Genomic DNA, 23,321 nt, shown 5'->3' on the forward strand with positions numbered 1-23,321 from the left:
AAACTTTAAATTCACGGGAGTCTGGGCTGCTCTGGAATGTAAAATGGGAATTGCTTTAGATGGGGACACTTCTGTGCTGTCCCCTGACCTGGATCAGCTTCACTCAACCTCCCTTTGGAGCTTCAAAAGGGAACTGGGAGAAAAATGAGGGATATTCCCTTTGGAAATTCCGAAACGGAATTGGGAGAAAAATGAGGGATATTCCCCTTGGAGCTTCAAAAGGGAATTGAGGGGAAAAATGAGGGATATTCCCTTTGGAAATTCCAAAAGGGAATTGGGAGGAAAATGAGGAATATTCCCTTTGTCAGAGCAAAACCTCTGCCCTGGCTGCAGCAGCTTTGGGTATATTTTTTCCTTTTTAAAGGTGGTGCTTTGGGGGATATTTGGCTGCAGGTTCGTTGCAGCGTGAGCCATGCAGGGAGTGCTCAGTGCAATGAACACTCAGCTGCCACGTTTGCCCCTTTTCCCTGCTTTTTTCCCTCCCCAAATGCGGAATCAGCAGTTTTTATTCAGCGTGGGGGGTTTGCAGCTGCTCTGACCCCTCCTGCTGCCCTGCAATGATGTAAATCCAGAGCTGGTGCTGCTGATTCACAGGGCAGTGACTCATGGACACTCAAACACATCATGTGCTCTCTTTATCAGAGCAGGAATCCGCTCAGCTGCTGGCAAAAGCCGAGCAAACAAATGTTACATGTGCACAGCACAGCCCACTGCTTTTATTGGCACGGGGGCAGAAAAGGCAGCCCAGACTGCTGAGGATTTCTGCAGCCCCACTGCCCTGACAAAGCCCCTGAGTATTTATTTACATATAAAATAGATATTTTTATATATATCTGCAGCCCTGAAAAGACTCCTGAGTATTTATTTAATAGTAAAAAAAAAAAGTGTATAGTATATAGTATATAGTATATAATACATAATACATAATATATAACATATAATATATAGTATATAATACATAATATATAATATATAATATATGATACATAATACATAATATATAATATATAATATATAATATATAATATATAATATATAATATATAATATATAATATATAATATATAATATATAATATATAATATATAATATATAATATATAATATATAATATATAATATATAATATATAATATATAATACATAATACATAATATATAATACATAATATATAATATATATATTTGTATTTATTGCTGTGAAGATCAATCTGTGCCAATTATTCTGATCTCTTGGATTTCAATGACTGCAGCTCTGGGGAAATGGGAACAAATTGGGTGCCTGGGCAGGGGTTTGGGTGAAAGGGGCTGGAAACAGCAGGGCTGGCATTGAAATTGGGATTTCAGTGGTGTGAAAATTGGGATTTCAGTGGTGTGAAAATTGGGATTTCAGTGGGTGCTGTCCCCTCGTCCTGCTCAGAGGGAGCCCTGCAGGGAATTCTCTGTGGGATTCCAAATTCGCAGCTGAGGGAGGGAGGGAGTGGACTCCCAGAATGAAACATTGAACATTAACCATTAAGCTCTGCCTGAGTTACTGAGTGATGGAATGCTGTGAGGACAGTTCAGGTGACAGTGGGGACAGCCCTGAGCGGCCACAGCTGATCCCAGCAGAGGCTGGAGGGACAGGATTTCCAGTTTTAATGCATGGAAATGAGAATGGCAGGGAAATAATGACAGGAAATGTCATTTAAAGTCCCCAGTTGTGTTTAGTGGGACTGAAGGACCCAGCCCTGCCTTCCTGCCACGTGCTAAAATCAAATCAGGTTTTTCACAGAGCTGGACACAGTAAATAATTTATTTTATCGTGCTGTTGTGAGGTGTCTGTGGGGACAGTGCAGGGGTTTCTGAGGTATTGGCATTTCTCTGATTTTCACCAAAACTGCTCCTTTCCTGAGCTAATGCCAGGCCAGGGGCTGCCTGTGCCAGCAGCTGATGGAGTTTAATGCCTGTGGCACCGTCTGCTCCTGTCAACCAAAAGCAAAAGTTGAGGCAGCCCAGGAAATCTGTCCAACAGCAGCTTTCCTTTTTATTTTCATTTATTGTCATCTTCATTTTTAGTTCAGGGAGGTTTTTCCCCATTCTGCCTCACTGGAGGAGGAAAAATCTCAATTTTTTCCCTGTTTTTGAAGCACAGCGGCCAAGGGAGGACAGAGGGTGCAGCTGTGGCATGGAGCTGATCCTGTTCCTGTGACACCTGGGGACGTGGAGAGCCCAAAGGGAGCAGCAGAGAGAGGGGAAACTCCACCAAGTTCTGCCACTCCTCGGGCTGAATTTTACAGCCCATTGTAGCCCAAACAATGCAGGAGTTAATAAATAATCCACATATGGAGGGATGAGGAGCTGCTCCCCTGAGCTCAGCTGCACCTCCCAGTTCCCCACTGGGATTCCCCTCCTTAAAGTGTTTTTATTTCTCTCCTTAAGGTGCTTTTATTTTCCTCCTTAAGATAAAACATCTTAATTTTCCTCATTAAGGTGCTTTTATTTCCCTCCTTAAGGTGTTTTTATTTCTCTCCTTAAGGTGCTTTTACTTTCCTTCCTTAAGGTGCTTTTATTTGCCTCCTTAAGGTGCTTTTATTTTCCTCCTTAAGATAAAACATCTTAATTTTCCTCATTAATTTTCCTCATTAAGGTGCTTTTATTTCCCTCCTTAAAGTGCTTTTATTTCCCTTTTTAGGGCATTTTTGTCCCCTCCTAAAGGGGTTTTTTTGGGATTGCTCACTTTTGGGCTGGGCAGTGCCAGCAGAGGGAACTGAATGAGGCCAAAAAAGAGCAAAAAACTGGAGAAAAGGAACTGTCTGTGCCCCAGAATTCCCCAAATTTCCTCATTTTCCTGATCCCCAGAGCAGCCCCAGCAATTCCCACCCTGGGTAAAGCTCATTAGGGTGTTTGTTTGTGCCTGGCGCTAATTGGAACCAATTAATTACCCTGCGCAGGGGGGAGGCCAAGTGGAAACAGAGCGTGGAAGTCTGAAAAATGAGGAGAAAAACTGGGGCTGGGTGTTCAGGGACGTTTCGTGGCTTTTTCCCTGAAATTATTTGTACACTGGTGTGGAAAATTCAAATTTCTGCTCGTAAATGTACCCAGAAATTCAGTGAATGTGGCAAAGAATTAAAAAACTCTGTCCCTGTAAATTTACCTAGAAATTCAGTGAATGTGCTAAAGGATTAAATAATTCTGTCCCCATAGATTTACCCAGAAATTCAGTGAATGTGGCAAAGGAATAAACAGCTCTGTCCCCATAAATGTACCCAGAAATTCAGTGAATGTGGCAAAGGATTTAAAAACTCTGCCCCTGTAAATTTACCCAGAAATTCAGTAAATTTACCCAGAAATTCAGTGAATGTGGCAAAGGATTCAGCATGGATGGGCCAAAGCAGCACGTGGGGATAATCTGGGACATGGGAGGTGCCACAGGGACGTTTAAATGCAATTTCATATTTATTCTCCGAGGCTGTAATCTCAGCAGATAGATAGATCAACAAAGAGATGGGAGCTGAGCCGTAATTTCCAGCACTAATTAGGATTTTATTGTGTGTTGTGCACTGATAAAGAATGTTCCTGTCTCTGCTAATTACCCTGTCTGCTAAACAGGAGCCAAATTTAATGGCTGGCCACTAAAATAAAATAATTTATGTGAAATTCTGCGAGAACATTCCACGAATGTTCAATTTGTTCAGGCTCAAATGGCACCTGTGGAAATGTGAAATTGTGCTGGGGGAATTCTTCCCTCACCAACCCCTCCTCAGCCCAGCAGCAAACAGGGAAAGAAGTGGAATTGGGGTGAAAGAAGTGGAATTTACACTCAGGGCATGGGAGGGAGAATTACCTTTATTTTTTGGGGCAAACAGTGGCTTTTGTACAATTTGAACAAGCAGAAATTTTGAGTGAAAGCTCAGCCTGAAAGCCAAACCAGCCTCAGCAATGTTTAATCGCAGCTGCCAACTCTTATGGATAATATTTTGGATAATTCTGATGGAATTAAAAAAAAATTCCCTCTTGGACTTGATATATGAGTGCTTGAGAAATAGAAATGAGCAGGGTCAAATTCTTCAGAATTCCTGAGAAATAGAAATATAACAATTCTTTCCGAATTCCTGAGAAATAGAAATGGGCAGGGTCAATTTTTTTCTGAATTCCTGGAAAATATAAATGGGCAGGCACAATTTTTTTCTGAATTCCTGAGAAATAGAAATATAACAATTTTTTTCTGAATTCCTGAGAAATATAAATGAACAGGCAGAGTTCTTTCTGAATTCCTGAGGAATATAAATATAACAAAACTTTTTTGAATGTTTGAGAAATAAAAATGGGCAGGCACAATTTCTTTCTGAATTCCTGAGAAACATAAATATAACAATTTTTTTTCTGAATTCCTGAGGAATAGAAATGGGCAGAGACAATTTCTTCTGAATTCCTGAGAAATAGAAATATAACAAATTTTTTTTTGAGTTCTTGAGAAATATAAATGGGCAAGCCAAATTTTTTCTCGTGGTGTTCAGCTCCTGTGTTAAATTTTCAGGCTCCTTCATCCCCAGGCTCCTCAATCCTTTGGGAATTAGGATTTATTCAACAGAAATGAGGGGATTGGGCAGCTCTGGGCTGGGAAGGGCAGTTTGAAGCCAGGGCTGTTTTTTAAATTTGAAATGTTGCTCTGGTTTGGGGCTCAGCCTCCTCAAAAGGAAGCGCAGGATGATTTTCCCCCAAAATCCAGGATTGCAGAGCTCAGGCCTCGCCTTTATTTATTTGTTCTTCCATCTGTGGGATCAAAGCCAAATATTTCAGAATAATTTCAAACCCCCCTCACCCCCAACAACATCACCAGGAAATAATGGGAGGTGTAAGAACCAATTTTGATTCCTTATTTTATTTAGATTTGTTTAAGGAAAAAAAATTGCTTTCCACAATTTGGAAAATTTCTAACTACACATTTTGCCCATATAAAAATACAAACAACAATAAAATCAAGATGTCCATTGGCCCACACAATAATCTTGCCTTGCAGTAAAATCAGCTGTTGATTTAAAAAAAAAAAAAAATAAAAGAGGAACACAAAATGCCCACCTTGCCTTTCCAGGGGGAAAAATAGAGGGAGAACAAAGAGAATCATCAGCTGGAAGAATGAAATTCAGGGGGTTTTGGAGCAGAAATTCCTGGGCTGGGCTCAGCCTGGGGGGTTTGGCGGTTTTGGGCTGGATTTCCCTCCCCAGGCTCAGCTCTGCTCCCCGAGATCCAGGGCTGTGCCAGGAGGGGATGGAGGGGAAGAGGAGGAAGAGGAGGAAGAGGAGGCAAAGGCAGAGCCCTCCTGGAGCTTCTTGGAAGAGGAGGAGGAAGAGGAGGAAGAGGAGGAAGAGGAAGAACAAGAAGGGGGAGGAGAAGATGGAGAAGAAGAAGACGAAGAAGATGAAGAAGAAGATGACGAAGATGAAGAAGAAGATGATGAAGAAGACGAAGATGAAGAAGAAGAAGACAAAGATGAAGAAGACGAAGATGAAGAAGAAAAGACGAAGAAGAACGAAGATAAAGAAGACAAAGATGAAGAAGACAAGAAGAAGATGAAGAAGAAGACAAAGAAGACAAAGATAAAGAAGACAAAGATGGCGAAGAAGACGAAGAAGAAGAAGAAGAAGAAGAAGAAGTAGAAGAAGGAGAAGGAGAAGACAAAGAAGGAGAAGACAAAGAAGGAGAAGAAGACAAAGAAGAAGAAGACGATGATGAAGAAGAAGAGTTCTCCTCCCTTCAGGCGTTTTGTGCTTCACAGGATGCCTTCAGACGATGAGGAAATCCATGGAATTCATGGATTCCCGTGTTCCTTGGGCTCTGCTCACCCATTTTTGGGTCAGAAAGGCACAGCCAGGGCAGAGGGGTCTCTGCTGGGGAGATTTCCTTTTGCTGAGCTCATGGGCGAGGGCAGCAGGGGAGGATCACCGCTCTCATTTCCCGTGCAGGTGCATTTCTCACACATTTCTCACAGCAAGGAAGAGTTTTCCTGAGTAAATCAGCTCAGCCCCGTGTTCCTGAGCAGGGGAAGGGGCAGCAGAGCTGGGGCCCCTCTAGGAGAGCAGGCTGGCTGTGGGCAGCAGCAGCAGCAGGGCAGCCAGCAGCCAGGAGCTGCCCCGAGCCCTGCCCGCCGAGCTGGGAGTGGTGCTGGAGGTGGACGTGGTGTTGGAGGGCACCGGGGTGGTTTCTGCAGCTGGAATGGAAAAAAAAAATTGATTACAAATGTAAGGGAACAGCTGAGAGCGTCTGTGATTTCACAGCAATGAGGGGTCACACTCTCTGTGGAGGAGGGGGGTGGCTGAGGACATTAGAGGAGCCTAACCCTAACCCTAACCCTAACCCTAACCCTAACCCTAACCCTAACCCTAACCCTAACCCTGAGCCTGAGCCTGAGCCTGAGCCTGACCCTAAGCCACAGCTCCCAGCCCTCGGCCGTGCCAGTCCCTGCAGAGATCAACAAGCCTGCCCTCTGGTTTGCAGCTGTTTCACATCCCTTAAAGCACAAAGGAAGCTGGGAAAGGTTTAAAGTTGGAATTGTGACCTGAAACCCTCTGTCTTTGCCTGGCTGCTGGAGAGAGGGGAAATCCTCAGCTCCAGGCACCCCAAATCCCTCCCTGCCCTCTCCCAGAGCCCTGAGCAGAGTGAAGCCCCTGCTCAGCGTGCCCTGTCCTTGCCCAGAGGCTGGAAATGAAGATTATTTATTCATCTCTATGAAGATTATCCACCTCTATGCAGATTATTTACCTCTATGCAGATTATTTACCTTGATGGAGATTATTCACCTCTATGAAGGTTATTTACCTCTATGCAGATTATTTATTTACCTCTATGCAGATTATTTGCCTCTATGGAGATTATTTATTTATCTCTATGCAGATTATTCACCTCTATGCCGATTATTTACCTCTATGCAGATTATTCACCTCTATGAAGATTATTTACCTCTATGGAGATTATTTGCCTCTATGGAGATTATTTATTTACCTCTATGGAGATTATTTACCTCTATGGAAATTATTCACCTCTATGCAGATTATTCATCTCTATAGAGATTATTTGCCTCTGTGGAGATTATTCACCTCTATGCAGATTATTCATCTCCATGCAGATAATTTACCTCTATGAAGATTATTTACCTCTATGCAGATTATTTATTTACCTCTGTCCAGCATCCAGGTCCTGAGCTCAGTGATGTTATTAGGGAGCCTGAGATAGACCCTGTGGGAGGAGGGAAGAGAGAGGAAAGCCAGTTCAGGGCAGAGAAGCTGAGTGTCCCAGGGGGATGGAAAGGGGACACTGCCTGCAGATGGAGGGACAGGAATTCCAGAGCCACCCTGAGCTCACTGATGCTGCCCTCCAGCCACTCTGAGCTGTTTTGGGGGGTGTTTTCAACATCTGAAATTGTTTCTCCATCACATTTTGGCTGGGCTGGTGCTGGGGATGGGTGGCAATTAAGTGGGAACCATCTGCCCCCTGTAATTAGCAGCACTGCTGGCAGGAGCTGGCTGAGCTTCCTCCCCACAGATAAGGCTGAGGGCTCTGCTGGCCTCGGGCAAACATCTCCCACTGGGAGTGCTCAGCTGGGCCACTTCCATGGCATTAATCTGCATTTCTGCTCTGCGAGCATCTCCAGACTCCCACTGCACCCCTGGGGTGGCTTTTGGCAGCAAAAGCTGGAAAAGGAGAAGGAGGCGAAGGAAAAAAGGAGAGGGAGAAGGAGAAGGTGGAGGAGGAGGAGAAGGAAAAAAGGAGAAGGAGAAGAAGGAGGAGAAGGAAAAAAGGAGGAGAAGGTGATGGAGGAGGAGAAGGAAAAAAGGAGAAGAGGAAGAAGGAGAAGGAAAAAAAGGAGGAGGAGAAATAGAAGGAGGAGGAGAAGGAAAAAAGGAGAAGAAGGAGAAGGGCAAAAGGAGAAGAAGAAGGAGAAGGAAAAAAGGAGAAGAAGAAGGAGAAGGGCAAAAGGAGAAGAAGAAGGAGAAGGAAGAGGAAAAGGAAAAGGAAAAGGAAAAGGAAAAGGAAAAGGAAAAGGAAAAGGAAAAGGAAAAGGAAAAGGAAAAGGAAAAGGAAAAGGAAAAGGAAAAGGAAAAGGAAAAGGAAAAGGACAATGCAGAGGGCTCTGCAGGATGTGCTCAGCCCGGCTCTGGGGAAGGAGTCGCTGTGGGTTTGTCCCAGCCGGGGGCTCAGGGGGGTCTCTGCTCACCTGATCTGCACTGAGGAGAGGTTCCCTGGGGTCCCTGCAGGGGATGTCCAGTTGGCCGCTCTCTCAGACACGTTCAGCATTGCTGTGGTCACAGAGCTGCAGTTCTGCGTGGGTGCCTTCTCCCACTGCCCCACCGAGGCCTTCTGGGGGGACAGGGCCTGCAGCAGGAACGGCCCCGAGCTGTTGCTGTGGTTCCTGTCGTCCTTGATGGTCACTGGGGGCACAGCGAGAGGGACAAAGTCAGATTCCTGCCAAAGTGAGATTCCTGCCAAAGTGAGATTTACATTTCTGCCAAATGAGATTTACATTCCTGCCAAAATGAGTTTCCTGCCAAAATGAGTTTCCTGCCAAAATGGGATTTCTGCCAATATTACATTTCTGCCAAAATGACATTTACATTTCTGCCAAAATGAGATTTCCACCAAAATGAGATTTACATTTCTGCCAAAATGAGATTTCCACCAAAATGAGATTTACATTTCTGCCAAAATGAGATTTCCACCAAAATGAGATTTACATTTCTGCCAGAATGGGATTTCTGCCAATATTACATTTCTGCCAAAAAAAAGATCTACATTTCTGCCAAAATGACATTTCTGCCATTATTGCATTTCTGCCAAAATGACATTTCTGCCCCGCCAGGACCCCGAGCCCTCAGGGTTTGCCCACAACCTGTGTGGCACTCGTGGTGACAGCAGCCAGCACAGAGGGTGTTTTACCCCCCAAAAAACCCCTTTATGTGTCCGTGAGCTGCTCAGCCCCTGGTGCCACACCTGGTGCCACACCTGGCAGAGCCCTGTGCCCGCCCTGCAGACGGGAAGGAACCCTGGGCAGCCGCAGCCTGGCTGGTTCTGCCTCTCCCTGCCCTGCCTGGGGCTCTCGGGGATTTTCCCCAGAGCAGAACCTGGCCCATGGCCAGGTGGGGCAGGGAGGAGCTGCTGGGCACCACCAACAGCTGCTGGGCACCAGCAGGGGCTGCCCAGGCCCCTGAGTGCCCTGCCATGGCCCTGCCCGCCTTCATTCCCCCTTGGGCCAGCCCTGCTCCAAACCAAACCTCCAGCAGCTGGGATGAGACAGGAGCTGCCATCCAACCTCAATTCCCTGCTCAAAAATATTGAAATAACAGCCAGAACCTCCAGGAGCTGGGGTGAGGCAGGAATTGCCATCCAAACCTCAATTCCCTGCTCAAAAATATTGAAATAACAGCCAGAACCTCCAGCAGCTGGGGTGAGGCAGGAATTGCCATCCAACCTCAATTCCTTGCTCAAAAAATGGAAATAACAGCCAGAACCTCCAGCAGCTGGGGTGAGGCAGGAGCTGCCATCCAACCTCAATTCCCTGATCAAAAATATTGAAATAACAGCAGTGAGCAAATGAGAGGAACCCCAGGTGGGTGCTGTGGGTGCTGCCTGGTGGGATCTGATGGAGCCCCTGTGTGTGGTTCACACCTCCGCCCTGCAGGAAGGATCAGATAAGGCTCAGGATGTCTTTTCTGCACCGTTTTGTCAGAATTTGGGTTTTTCTGGGCCTCAGGGCTCAGGCTGTGTTTGCCCCATCCTGCTGCAGCCTGAAATCCGTTTCCTCCCGTGGATGCTGAGCGTTTGTCAGCACCAAAGTCACCTCTTCCCCTTTGTCTGTGCAGAAAGGCAAAGTCCGAGAGAGGAGGGGAGGGAACCAAACCACAAAACAACTTCCCCAACTTCTTTTTCTTTTTTCTTTGCTTCTTCTGTGCAAAAAGACAAAGGGGGGAAAAATCATCCTGAGGGGAGAGAGGGGATTTGGGATTGAGCTGCAGAGGGGAAGATGAGATAGGAGCAAAGAGGTAACAGCAGCACCATGGAAATAACAGCCAGAAGCTGCCTGGAATGAAAAAGGATTGAAGCAGAATCAGAACGTGCATTTGCAGCAGATTTGGGAGCAGCACAGCAGGGTCAGGCACAGAGGGCAGCCTGCGAGCTCCAGGCAGGGCTGGCTTACCCAGGTAGGTTGTGTCGGGCTGGTAAGTCTCAGGTGTTGTTTTCACAGAGAAATTCCCTTCGGTGGCGTTCCAGAGCCACAGGCACCTGTCTGTGTCTGTATCTGCCTGGCCAGACACTGTCCCCAGCAGCAGCAGGGGTGCCAGGAGCAGGAAAGCTGCCATGACCCCTCTGCTGCCCCCTGCTCACCCACCTGCCCTGGCACTGAGGCAGCCTCGCCCCTCGCCAGCCCCTTTTATACCCAGACTGTGATGAGGTAAATGCAAATATTCAAATATTTCCTCCTCCCCGTCCAGCTCACACGTCCACACCCCCCTGGAGGTTTCAGTGATAGAGACACTTCCTCCTACCTGCCCAGAACTGGTGAAAAACAAGGGGTGAGCCCCGTTTGAGGGGTTCAGATGGGCACTGGGGACATCCCTGGGCTGGACACCAAGGTCTGTGTCCCTTGGAATGGTGACGAGTCCTGGGAGCTCTTGCAGAAACCCAGGAAAGGCGGAGGAGACTCCAGTCTTGATCTCCAGGCTTTTCTTGAAGTCCCAGAAAATGTGAAAAAGCCAGAGAGGGAACAGCCCTGTAAAAATGTTCAAATTCAGCTTCTGATCCTGCTTGGGAAGAGCTGGATCAGGAAGGGCCAAGGGTCTGGGGAGGGCTGGTCTCTCCTGACCCCTTTTCACAGCCCCTCACTGGTGAACGTGGAATTTTCATGCTGGGGACTCATCCCTGGTGGGATTCCTCTCCAGTAATTTTGGCTGGACACCTCAAATAACATCACAGAGGAAAAGAGCTCCAGTTTCTCTCTCCTCTCCTTCCTGGATTTTTCCCCATTTTCCCCTCAGGTCCTTGGCTGATTTTGAAGTATTTCAAGGTTGATTTTGATGCTGATTTTGAGGCTGATTTTGAAGCTGATTTTGAAGCTGATTTTGAAGTATTTCAAGGCCGATTTTTAAGTATTTCAAGGTTGATTTTGAGGCTGATTTCAAGGCTGATTTTGAAGCTGATTTCAAAGCTGATTTTAAAGCTGATTTTGAGGCTGATTTCAAGGCTGATTTTGCAGCTGTTGGGGCAGCACTGAGGGATCAGTGCTGGGGACAAGGACAGCACTTCCCTGTCCCTAAAACAAGCGGGATTCCTCCTGCTCACCTTCCACCTCCTTGGGACAGGAGAAGGAATTGGGGCCAGAGCGAAACCCGGCTCTCTAATTACTCAGTAATTAGAGCTGATGATCCTGAATCAGCGTCCCTGCACGGGGATGGCTCCAGGTCCTGCTCCAGGGATGGTTCCACTTAGATTTACATTTCTGCCAAAATTACTTTTCTACCATTATTACATTCTTGCCAAAATGACATTTACATTTCTGCCAAAATGAGATTTCCACGAAAATGATGTTTCTGACAAAATGACATTTCTGCCAAAATGAGATTTAAATTTCTGCCAAAACTATGTTTCTGCCATTATTACATTTCTGCCAAAATGAGATTTCCACCAAATTGAGATTTACATTTCTGCCAAAATGACATTTCTGCCATTATTACATTTCTGCCACTATTACAGAGGGTGGCACCCCACACGAGCTGGATCCCCCCAAAAAGAAGGGAATGGCCTCTCTTTCTGCCTTGCAGGCTCATGGAGGGTGGAAGAGACTCTAAAGCACAACCCCAATGCCACATCCACTGACTCCATCACCTCCCAGGGCAACTTATTCCAATGCCTGACCACTCTTTTTATTCTGATTTTTTTTTCCTGATATCCTCCCCTGGAGAAGGGGATGAAGCCCCCTGGTGTTTCTGATGTTCTCATGCTGTGGTTTAGCCAAGCTCACTCCATCCTCCTCCTCCTCGTCCTCCTCCCTGGCCCTGCTGAGTCACTCGTGCTGCCCGAGTGGGAGTTTGGGTTTCCTTCCCCTGCCCCAGCCCCAGAGCTCTGGGAGGGTTGTTTATGGAAAACACTTCCAATAAAAGCTGAACAGAGGTGGGAGAAGAAGGAGGAATGGAAGAGGGGAGGTCAGGCAAAGGGGAGAGCAGCAGGGAAGGGAGAATGTGTTGGAAGGATGTCCAGTGATGCTGCACTGCTTGGAGGTGAATTTGGCCCCAGTGCTCAGAGTGTGGGCAAAAATATTGAGATTTTGTGGTCTGCTGAATTCACAGGATCAAATTCTCCCTGTGGTTTTTGTCTCCTTTTCTGCCCTTCTGGAGCTTCCCTGGGCGGTGCCTGGGGCTGCTCTGCTGAGAGGGAGAGCTCCAAAAAGGGACCTCAGGCTGGGGAATGGGAGCCGCTGTTCCCAGCTGCTGGAAACCTTTCTGGGAGCCCCCAAGGAGCAGGGGAAGCATGGCAGCACCCTGAGAGCACAGGGAAAGAAGCGGGGATGGGAGCAGAGCACACAAGGAAAGAAACCGGAATGGGAGCAGCGGGTTTGGCAAACCCAACTGTGCTCTTTGCCCCGGGCAGTTTGCAGAGAATGTGGGCAAAAATATTGAGACTTTCTGGTCTGCTGAACTCACAGGATCAAGTTCTCCTGCACAGCCTCATCTCCCTGTGGTTTTTATCTCCTTTTCTGCCCTTCTGGAGCTTCCCTGGGCAGTGCCTGGGGCTGCTCTGCTGAGAGGGAGAGCTCCACAAAGGCTGGGGAATGGGAGCCGCTGTTCCCAGCTGCTGGAAACCCTTTCTGGGAGCCCCCAAGGAGCAGGGGAAGCATGGCAGCACCCTGAGAGCTCATGGAATGGGGAAAGAAGCGGGGATGGGAGCAGAGGGTTTGGCAAGCCCAGCTGTGCTGTTTGCCCTGGGCGGTTTCGTGTGAATTCCCCTCGGTGCCATCTCTGGAGCCGGGGGTGACTCAGTGGGGTGGCACTGTGCTCTCCCAGAGAATTCCATCTGGGACAGAAAGGGCAGGGTGGGAGTGCTCCAGAAACCTCCCCAGGGCCAGGCAGAGCCTTGTGAGGGGTGCAGGAAGGGACAATTTTTGTTACTTTTTTTTGGGTTTTTTTTAAATTATTTTAACTTTTTCCTTTTCAGTTCTGCTGTTTCTTGAAGAGGTTGATCTTCTGTGGGGGCTGAGCCCTGCCTTGGGGAGAGGACACAGCAGAGAGCTCCAGGGAGCAGTAGAATTAATAATTTTATCCCTAGAGGTGGCTGCACAATTGTTCATTCACCCAGGGGTAACCCCGTGAAACAAAACCAATCAAATGGGAGTGAAGAACAGAGGAAGGGCAGGAAACAGAAATTTCTGTGGGAGGTTTGTGTGTGACAGAGGGACCTGAGCTTCTGGAGGGCCCAAAATGTCTGGGGAGGGCTGAGCCTGCTCAGAGCAGCATCCAAGGAGATGAGAATCCAAGCTCTCAGAAGGCTGATTTGTATTATATTATATTATATTATATTATATTATATTATATTATATTATATTATATTATATTATATTATATTATATTATATTATATTATATATCATATCATATCATATCATATCATATCATATTGTATCATGTCATATCATATCATATCACATTATATATTATCACATTATATTATATCATTACATTATAGTGTATCATATCATATTATATTTTATTATATTGTATTAAAATGCTATGCTAAAACTATACTAAAGAAATAGAGCAAAGAACACATCAGAAGAGAATGAATAATGTGACTCCGCAGAGAGTCCCACACAGCTGGCTGTGATTGGCCCTTAAATTAAAACAATTCCCATGCTGGGATAAACAATCTCCAAATCCCGTTCCAAATCAGCAGAACGGGGAGAATCTGGAGCTTCCCAGGAGACAAAACTCCTGAAGGATTTTTGAGACAATCTCAGGGTGCCGGGGGAGAGCTGCAGGCTGGGTGTGGAGCGCTGGGGAAGGGCAGCAGCCCCAGCCCTGATGCTCAGGGGCTGTTTGGAAATGCTCGGGGTGTTTCCCTGTGCCGCCCACATGGCAGTGTGTCACCAGAGGGGATGATCAGGATCCTGATCAGGATCTGCTCCCTCCTGGTTTGCAGCAGGAGCTGTCACCAGGGCTGGGCTGGGATCTCTGCGGCTCACAGTGACCCCAGATGAGTCAGAAATTCTCTTTTCCCAGTATGGCACTCAAAGAAGGAGTCAGAACTCTTCTGTTTTCATTCTCAAGGTTGTTTATTGTTTCTTATCTAGAAAATTCTTTCTCCTGTCCAGCCAAGGTCCATTCAGCAGGTCAGACAGAGGCACTCTGGTGTTATCTTTTTATACCAAAAACTACATGTACAATATTTACCATAACTTCCCAATACCCATCACCTATGTTAGACAGTGAGCTTCTACTCTAAACCAATCCAAAAGTGCCACCATCACAGCAGGAGATGGAGGCCAATAAGGAGAAGGAGAAAGGCTGGACACGCTCAGATCCCTCCATCTTGCTCCCAAACCCCCATTCTAAAAACCCCAAAATTCTACATTTTCACCCCATGATAAATTCTTTATCATTCTACTAAAACTGTCATGGCTAGTAATTCTCCATATAAGGTTGGCAATTGTTTTTTCCATGGGCTCAATCAAAGGCACAGGGGTCTGGGGCAGGGGCTGGAGCCCTCCAGGGCAGCCAGAGGGATTTCAGGATCTGAGCCCAGTGAACGTCCCTGGGGCAAACAGCAGCGCTTGGAGCTGGGGCTGTGCTGCAGGAGCGCAGCTGGAACCCTCCAGTACACAAAAAGCCAAGACGAGTTCCCTTGATAAAGAATCTGCAGCCAAGACGAGTTTCCTTGATAAGGAATCTGCAGCCAAGACGAGTTCCCTTGATAAGGAATCTGCAGCTGCATCCCAGGCTGGAATAACCCAGGGAAGGGCAGACCCAGGAAAGCCAAACCTCCGCCCACCTGTGCCGCACCTGGAGGGGAGGGCAAAATGCAGCTTGTGAAGCTGATTTTGAGGCTGATTTTGAGATATTTCAAGGCTGTTTTTGAGGCTGATTTTGAGATATTTCAAGGCTGATTTTGAGGCCGGTTTTGAGGCTGATTTCAAGGCTGATTTTGCAGCTGTTGGGGCAGCACTGAGGGATCAGTGCTGGGGACAAGGACAGCACTTCCCTGTCCCTAAAACAAGCGGGATTCCTCCTGCTCACCTTCCACCTCCTTGGGACAGGAGAAGGAATTGGGGCCAGAGCGAAACCCGGCTCTCTAATTACTCAGTAATTAGAGCTGATGATCCTGAATCGGGGTCCCTGCTCGGGGATGGCTCCAGGTCCTGCTCCAGGGAATAAAACCGATTAAACGAGTGCACAAGCACCTGCCTGGGAGCAGGGAAATGCCAACCGCAGGGAAAGCAGCTCAGGGTCAGGCAGAGGTGATGGGGAAGGCGAGGCCAGGGAGAGCTCTGTGTTCCATTTCCTGGTGCTGGGAGGGCTCTGGGCAGGGCTGGAGCCACCCTGCACATCGGGGCATCCTCTGCTCTGCTCTGCTCTGCTGTGCCAGGGCTGCTGGCCCTGCCTGGCACAGGGTGGACTCTGCCCAGCCCATCGAGCGGGGCTGTGTTTGCTCTCAGCTCCTCGCCAGCCTTTATGGGGCTGTTTGCTCTGGGTGAAGAACAGTTGAGGTTTACTGGCCTGCTTTGCAAATATTGTGTTTTGTGAATGTGGCCATGGACAGGGTTTTTTACTGCTTGAAAGGATTCCTTGTGCCGCTGGAGGTGCGGGGCGGGTTCCCGGCGCTGGGATGGGCTCAGGGCTTGGCAGTCTGTCCCTGCAGAGTCCTCAGCTCCAGAAATGCACCCCATCCCTGCCTCCAGCAGCAGGGAAAGCAGAGAGGGCAGGCAGGGCCTCGTGGGTCGCTGGGGGTGTAAATGAGGAGTGGGATGAGGATGGATTTTGCATCCAGAGGGGACAGGAGGCTGCCAGGGCCCCACACCTGAGCAATGCCAGCTCTGCAGGGCATTTCCCACCTGCAGCAGGAAGAATCCCAGCTCTGAGGGCTGGTCCCAGCCTGGTAGGGCTCTGTCCAGGCTGCAAGAACAAAATGGGGATTGTTCTCTGCAGGGATGAGTCCTGAAACCCCCTCATAACCCGCAGGGAGAGGAGGGCAGGGCAGGGAGAGTCAGGAGGGACAAACATTTTGCCAGAAGGTTCCTCCCCAAAGGGAGCAGCTCAACAAGGGAACTCTGCTGCTCCTTTGGACTCCTCCAGAAGCTGCAGAAGGAGGAGAAAGAGCAGCCAGGAGCTCCTTCTGGCCAGCCGGGAGGGCTCAGCTGCTCCTGCTCTCCCCACATGCACAGCTCTGCTCTCCTTGTGTTTGCAGAGCCTCTCTGGGACAAACCCGGGCTGTGCTGGTGTCCTTGCTGCCCTGTCCCAGCCCTGGGATGGATCCCTGGTGTCCCCAGCCCTGGGGAGGGGACAGGAGCCTGCCCGGTGTCTCAGTGCCACCTGCAGCAGCGCCGCTCTGATGGGTGCCCAGGTGATCCATTCCCAGGTGATTCCCGGGTGATCCATTCCCAGGTGATCCATTCCCAGGTGATCCATTCCCAGGTGATTCCCGGGTGATCCATTCCTGGGTCATTCCCAGGTGATTCCCAGGTCATTCCCAGGTGATCCCCAAGTGATCCATTACCAGGTGATCCATTCCCAGGTGATTCCCAGGTGATCCCCAGGTCATTCCCAGGTGATTCCCAGGTAATTCCCAGGCGATCCATTCCCAGGTGATTCTCAGGTGATCCCCAAGTGATCCATTCCCAGGCGATCCATTCCCAGGTGATCCATTCCCAGGTGATCCCCAAGTGATCCATTCCCAGGTGATTCCCAGGTGATCCCCAAGTGATCCATTCCCAGGTGATCCATTCCCAGGTGATCCATTCCCAGGTAATTCCCAGGTGATTCCCGGGTGATCCATCCCAGGTGATCCATTCCCAGGTGATCCATCCCAGGTGATTCCCGGGGCTCAGAGCCCTGCCGGCCAGGCGGGCAGGAGGGAGCAGCAGCCCTCGGCAGAGGCAGCCGCAGGGGCACAGGGTGCCCAGCGCTGCCCAGGAGATGGCAGCAGGCTCCCACCGTGCCAGGGCTGCTGTCGCGGCCGCTGCCACCGCTGGGGACGGGCTCGGTACCCCCGGCACAGCTGGAGAGGCGTTTCCAGCGCTGATTTCCATTTGTACATTTACACTGCAGCCTGACACCCCGGAGCGGGCGGGAGCGCTGATCCCAGCAATCTACACGGCCTGGAATTGGCCTGGCTCCTCCATCACCATGTGGGACAGGAGTGTCCCTGCTGCCACCCATCACCAGCAGGGTGGCTGGATGGGCACAGAATGTTATTGAGATGAGAACTGGGAATGCTATTGAGATGAGGATTAGTGGGATTCCTAGGAGGGATGGGCTTGAAAATTGGTAGAAGAAGCTCAAGCTCATGGTCAGGTTCAGGGGGCAGTGCTTGGAGCGATGGGTGGGGGATTTATTGATACAAACAACCCCAGGACCATCCCCTGATCCCTCTCTGGGTGAGCACACCCTGCCTTGCACCTCAGGGTTTGTCCCCCTGACCTGAGCCCCCATCCCAGCTCCAGCTTTCCCTCCTGGCCACAGCAATTTCCAGAGCCTGGGAGCTTTTCCTGCCTCCTTCCCTTTCCTGGCAGCCCTGGCTGGGGCAGATGGGCTGAGCCCAGAGCTGGCAGCACAGCCTGATGCTGCTGCTGCCACAAGCTGCCCTCTCCAAGGTGCAAAATGAGCATTTTGTTGGCTGCAGAGCCAAGATGTGTGGTCCTGGATAAGGAACCTGCAGCTTGATCCCAGGGAGGGGTTCCCAGCTCCCTGCTGAGACCATTTATTCACCTGCTAGGATCCATTTACTCACCTGCTAGGATCCATTTACTCACCTGCTAGGATCCATTTACTCACCTGCTAGGATCCATTTGTCCCCCTGAACCTGAGCTGCACAAAGGTGACTTCCAGCCAGGCTGGGAGGACGATGGATCCGTGTACAACCATCCCTTCCTAATGGCATTTGGGGATTTCCCGTTTAATCAGTAATTAATGTGCCTGGCAATTAATTCTGCAGGACTCTCAGTGCCCTGAGCACTGGATTCTGAGCAGCCCCTTTCTTACTTTGAGGGAGCTCTGAGCAGTGATGAATTTGCTGTGATGAATTGCCAGAGATATCAATTTCTTTCCTGATTCCTTCTAATTAGTGTGAATTTTTAATTTTTTTTTTTTTAAAAACCAGGACATGAGCATTTCACTTTTTGGAGGACAAGAACCAGGCAGGCAAAGGAAGGAAAGGAAAGAAAAAACTTTTGGATTAAAAAAAGGGAAAATTGGGAAAAGTTGCTATGAGCAGATTTTGCCTTGCATCTCTCAGCTGTGAGACTCCCACATCCTCGGGGCAGTTTAAAAAGAGAATTTTCCCCCCTGATTTCCCACCCTAACCCCTGTGAGGGGTGCAAGGTGCGGCCTGTGCTGTCTGGGTGGGATTGGGTCCTGTTCCTGGAGAGCTCCTCCAGAGCCACCCGAGCTCCCAGCTCCAATTCCAGGAGCCTTTGGCAGTGCATGGCGAGCAGCCCCTGAGGAAAGGGAAAGGCGCAAGAGCAGGAAAACGCTGCAGAGCTGGGCTGCTTTAGCCAGGCTTTGCTCAAACCCTTCCCCTGCCTCAGAGCACCTTGACCTGATCGTTTGTGTTCGTGCCTGGCAGCTCTGCGCTTGCTGGGGAGAGGGGAAAAGAAAATAGAGGAGGAAAAACATTAAAAATGCTTCACTTGAGCTGGAGATTCAGCCCTGCCTTGGCTTTCTGCCTGCCTCAAACACAGCGGCAGAACCTCTTGTGTTTAGCCCCAAAGGAGTCCCTAATTAGTGGAGAAACTGCAGAGCTCTGAACTTGTTTGGGGATGCTTTAGTGCAGTGGCCCCCTGAGGTTCATTAAACAAATGAATTCAAAGCACTCAAATAGCTGGGATCTTCAAAGTGACAAGGACCTCATCCCCGGGCCCACGGCAGGCTGGCACTGCGAAGGGAACGTTTCCTGCAGTGGTGGAGCTGCTCACAGGGAGAGAGCAGGGAAGGGAAGCCATGGGCAGAGCACAGGATACCCAGGGAAGGGGCAGCAGCAGCTCCAGCCCTGCTGCACCCTCTGGGGACACAGCACAGACCAGGTCAGTGCAGGGACAGGGGACAGGGCACCTGCCAGTGATGGGGCAGATGGATGGGACAGTGCTGGGGAGAGCAGGAGAAGGACACAGGTGTGGGGAGCAGGAGCCACCAGGATGAGGACAGGGCTGTGGCGAGCAGGAATTTCTCAGGAGAAGGAGAGAGATGTGGGGAGCAAGAGCCATTCAGGAGAAGGACAGGACTGTGGGGAGCTGGACATCCCCAGGAGGAGAACAGAGGTGTGGGGAGAAGGACACAGGTGTGGGGAGCAGGGGATCCCCAGGAGAAGGACAGGACTGTGGGGAGCAGAAGTTACCAGAAGGAGAGAGGTGTGAGGAGCAGAAGGACAGGACAGGACTGTGGGGAGCTGGAGATCCCCAGGACAAGGACAGATGTGCAGGGGAGCAGGAGTTCCCCAGGATGAGGACAGATGTGCAGGGCAGCAGGAGATCCCCAGGACAAGGACAGATGTGCAGGGCAGCAGGAGTTCCTCAGGACAGATGTGCAGGGCAGCAGGAGTTCCTCAGGACAGATGTTCCGGGCAGCAGGAGATCCCCAGGACCAGGACAGATGTTCCGGGCAGCAGGAAATCGCCGCCTTCTCCCGCCCAGCCATTCCCGGTCACTCCCCACCATGGGCAGGGATGCCCATCCTGGGTGCAGCCCCAGCAGCCCGGAGCTGGCTCTGCCCAGCCTGGAATCCTGGCCGGGCATTTTTAGCCAGGATTTACCTGAACTGCCCATCCCTGGCAGTGCCCAGAGCAGGCACTGGTGCCAGGGCTTTTACAGCATTTCTTTCAGCATTCTCTGCTGCAGGAGGGGCTGCCAGGGAGGGATGGGATCCAGCCTTGGGGAGCTCTCCCTGCATTTTCAGCCGTGCTGAAATTCAGCAGCTTTTTGCCACCAGCACAGCTGAAAATTCAGGGAGAACACGGCTCTGGGGAAGGAGAAGAGCACGTGCAGAGAGCTCCTGACACCCTCTGCAGGGAGATCAGCCACGAATCTGCCTGTACTGGGTTTGCTCGAGTTAATAAATTCTGCTGGAGAATAAATAGATCCTAAATTACACCCTGGCCTGGCCAGAACTTTTATCTTGCCTGTCAGGACTGTGTAATATTAATTATAGCCTGCTCCAGCTGCCCTCAGGGAGAGCTGGCACATGGCTGCAGCACTCAGCTGGGACTCTGATTTGATTTTTTTTTTTTTTTTTCATTTAATCAATGCCCAATAAATCTGTAATCTCCTGAATCTGGACATCTGTGCTTAATGTATCCGGGGAGTGACCTAATTAAATTCCAGTTTAGACCATCTCAGGCTGGGGCTGCATCCTTGGATTCCTGCTCTGCTGGGGGAAAATGCCCTATTGGATTTGTGGGGTGCCCCAATGAAGGAAAGAATGATGAATCTGACTCCATGTTCTCAGAAGGCTCATTCATTATTTTATGATACTAAATAAATATACTAATACACTAATATAAAATATTATGTATTAAATATAATATATAAATAAGATATAAATAGAAAGTAAAACATATAAATATAAAATAAATATATAAATATAAAATAAATATATAAATATATAATAAATATATAAAAATAAATATATAAATATATAATGTATATATCAAATATACTAATATAGAAATAATAATAATATTATATTAAAGAATACTATAGTAAACTATACTAAAGAATACAGAAAGGATACAGATAGAAGGCTAAAAAGATAATAATGAAAACTCCTGGCTCTTTCCAGAGTCTGGACACAGCTTGGCCCTGATTGGCCAAAAAGTCAAAATAATTCACATGAAACCAATGAAACAATCACCTGTGGGTAAACAGTGTCCAAACACATTCCAAAGCAGCCTAAGACAGGAGAAGCAAATGAGATAATTATTGTTTTCCTTTTTCTCTGAGGCTTCTCAGCTTCCCAGGAGAGAAATCCTGGGCCAAGGGATTTTTCAGAAAATGTGAATGTGACAATCCCCAGGGGGGGAAACATCCGTGGTGAGGTTTGTGAAGGTCACCAGAAGTGACCCCCTAAAAGTGACCATGGCACAAACTCCATCACCACGGCTCCTGCCAGGAAACGCTGCTCAAACCCAGCTTAAAGCAGGGCAGGGATGGGCAGCGTTTGGAATTCCTGTGCTGGATCCTCCAGCCTGGCTGTGGCACGGAATTGCTGGTTTCTTTGGGTTTGGATTGAAGAGCCTTGAAATGGTAGTTTTATCTTTGGACTTAGGAGTTTATTATTTCCTATCAGTAAAAGAGTTTCTCTTTTACAAAGTTTCTTTGGGTTTGGATTGAAGGAACTGGAGATGACAGTTGCATGTTTGGACTTAAGTGCTTATTATTTCTTATCAGTAAAACAGTTTCTCTTTTACATGGGGCACCAGTTGCTGGTTTCTTTGGGTTTGGACTGAAGGCAATAGGGATGGAATTTTCCTGTTTGGACTTAAGACTTTGTTATTTCTTATTAATAAAACAGTTTCTCTTTTACATGGGGCACCAGTAATTGGCTTATTTGCGTTTGGATTGAAGGCCCTAGAGACAGAAGTTTTATCTTTGGACTTAAGTGTTTATTATTTCTTATCAGTAAAACAGTTTCTCTTTTAAATGGGCACCAGTTATTGGCTCCTTTGGGTTCGGATTGAAGGCCTTCGAGATGGAATTTTCCCGTTTGGACTCTGGTGTTTATTTTTTCTTATCAGTAAAACAGTTTCTCAGCTATGAGCTCGGTAGCAAGGTGTAAAATGGTGAAGAATCTTTTGTTACAAGGATTTTTAAGGCTAAAGTGTCTAACTAAGAGCTGACACTTGGAGGTGTGTGCAGTGCTCAGCAGGAGCTGGGGCTCCCCTGCTGCACAAACTCCTTTTTGTGGGGAAAACCTCACTGAGCCCAGGTTTTGTGATTTCTCAGCTCCAGAGCAGAGATAAATCCCAATATGAGCATTCTGAGTTCTGACTTTTCTGGGTTTCTGTGTTCTCCCTCATGGAGGGAGAGCTTTCCCTGCACTTCCATGCCAAGAACTGTTTTCTAGCTAAGAAAACCAGGGTATTTTTAAACTGACTCTTGTTTTTGCCTGTGCCTCAAAAACACTCATGAATTTTGCAGTAACATCTTGAAACCTTTCTTGTCTTGTTTTATCAAAAGCATTTTGCAGACAGCGTTTGAGCCCAGCCGTTCCTGGGACCATTAGCATTGAAAAGCCAGCAGATACAGGATCATTTGAAATAGTTGTGGAAAACTTCCTCCTGACAAGAATCCTCTGAAGGCTCCTCCAGGTTTGGGATTTTCCTTTGCCAAATTTATCTTAAAAACTATTTTCAGCAGCATTTTACATCCTGTCTGTTTTGTTTTTGGGTAAAATCTCCTCTAAGAAGATTTTTTTTACTATTTTTTTTTAAATTAGTGCCTAAAGCTGACCTAGGAGGTGAAATCCACCTTTCCCAAGCAAATCAATCCCCAGCAATAAATTCAGGAGGGAAGGGTTGGGTTGGGTTGGGTGCTGCAGGATTTCACCTGGATTTTCAGGTGGATTTCGCCTGGACTTTCCAGGATTTTCATCCATAGTTAAGAAGAGAGCATTTTCTGTCTGGGAGCCCCAGAAATGACCAGCAGGAGGAAATTGTTGCTTTTAAGAGCCTGATTGCTTATTACTGGAGGAATTGTGCTTTATCCCAGCCCCTTGCTCTGACACCAAATTCCTGCATGACCTCAGTCCCACCCTGAGCCTTTTTCTCCCTTTTGTGGCCCAGTGCTCAGGAATAATGTGATTTTTTCACATGCTCTGATGGGGTCAGTCATCCTTAATTTAAAGTTTCCCACTCTCACGGGCTGTGAGTTTGGTTATGCACATTTCTTGTGCAATTAAAGCCACCGAGTGCAGCAAGATCTGCACGAAAAACATCCTGCCCATTAAAGCTGCCTGAAATTTCCTCTGTGACCCACAGCTCTCATCCTCCCAGACCAGCTGAAAAGAGAGCATTTTCTGTCTGGGAGCCCCAGAAATGATCAGCAGAAGGAAATTGTTGCTCTTAAGAGCCTTATTGCTTATTAATGGAGGTAATTAAA

The sequence above is a fragment of the Ammospiza nelsoni genome, chromosome 24 (genome assembly GCF_027579445.1).
Source record: "Ammospiza nelsoni isolate bAmmNel1 chromosome 24, bAmmNel1.pri, whole genome shotgun sequence".
NCBI classification, from domain to species: domain Eukaryota; kingdom Metazoa; phylum Chordata; class Aves; order Passeriformes; family Passerellidae; genus Ammospiza; species Ammospiza nelsoni.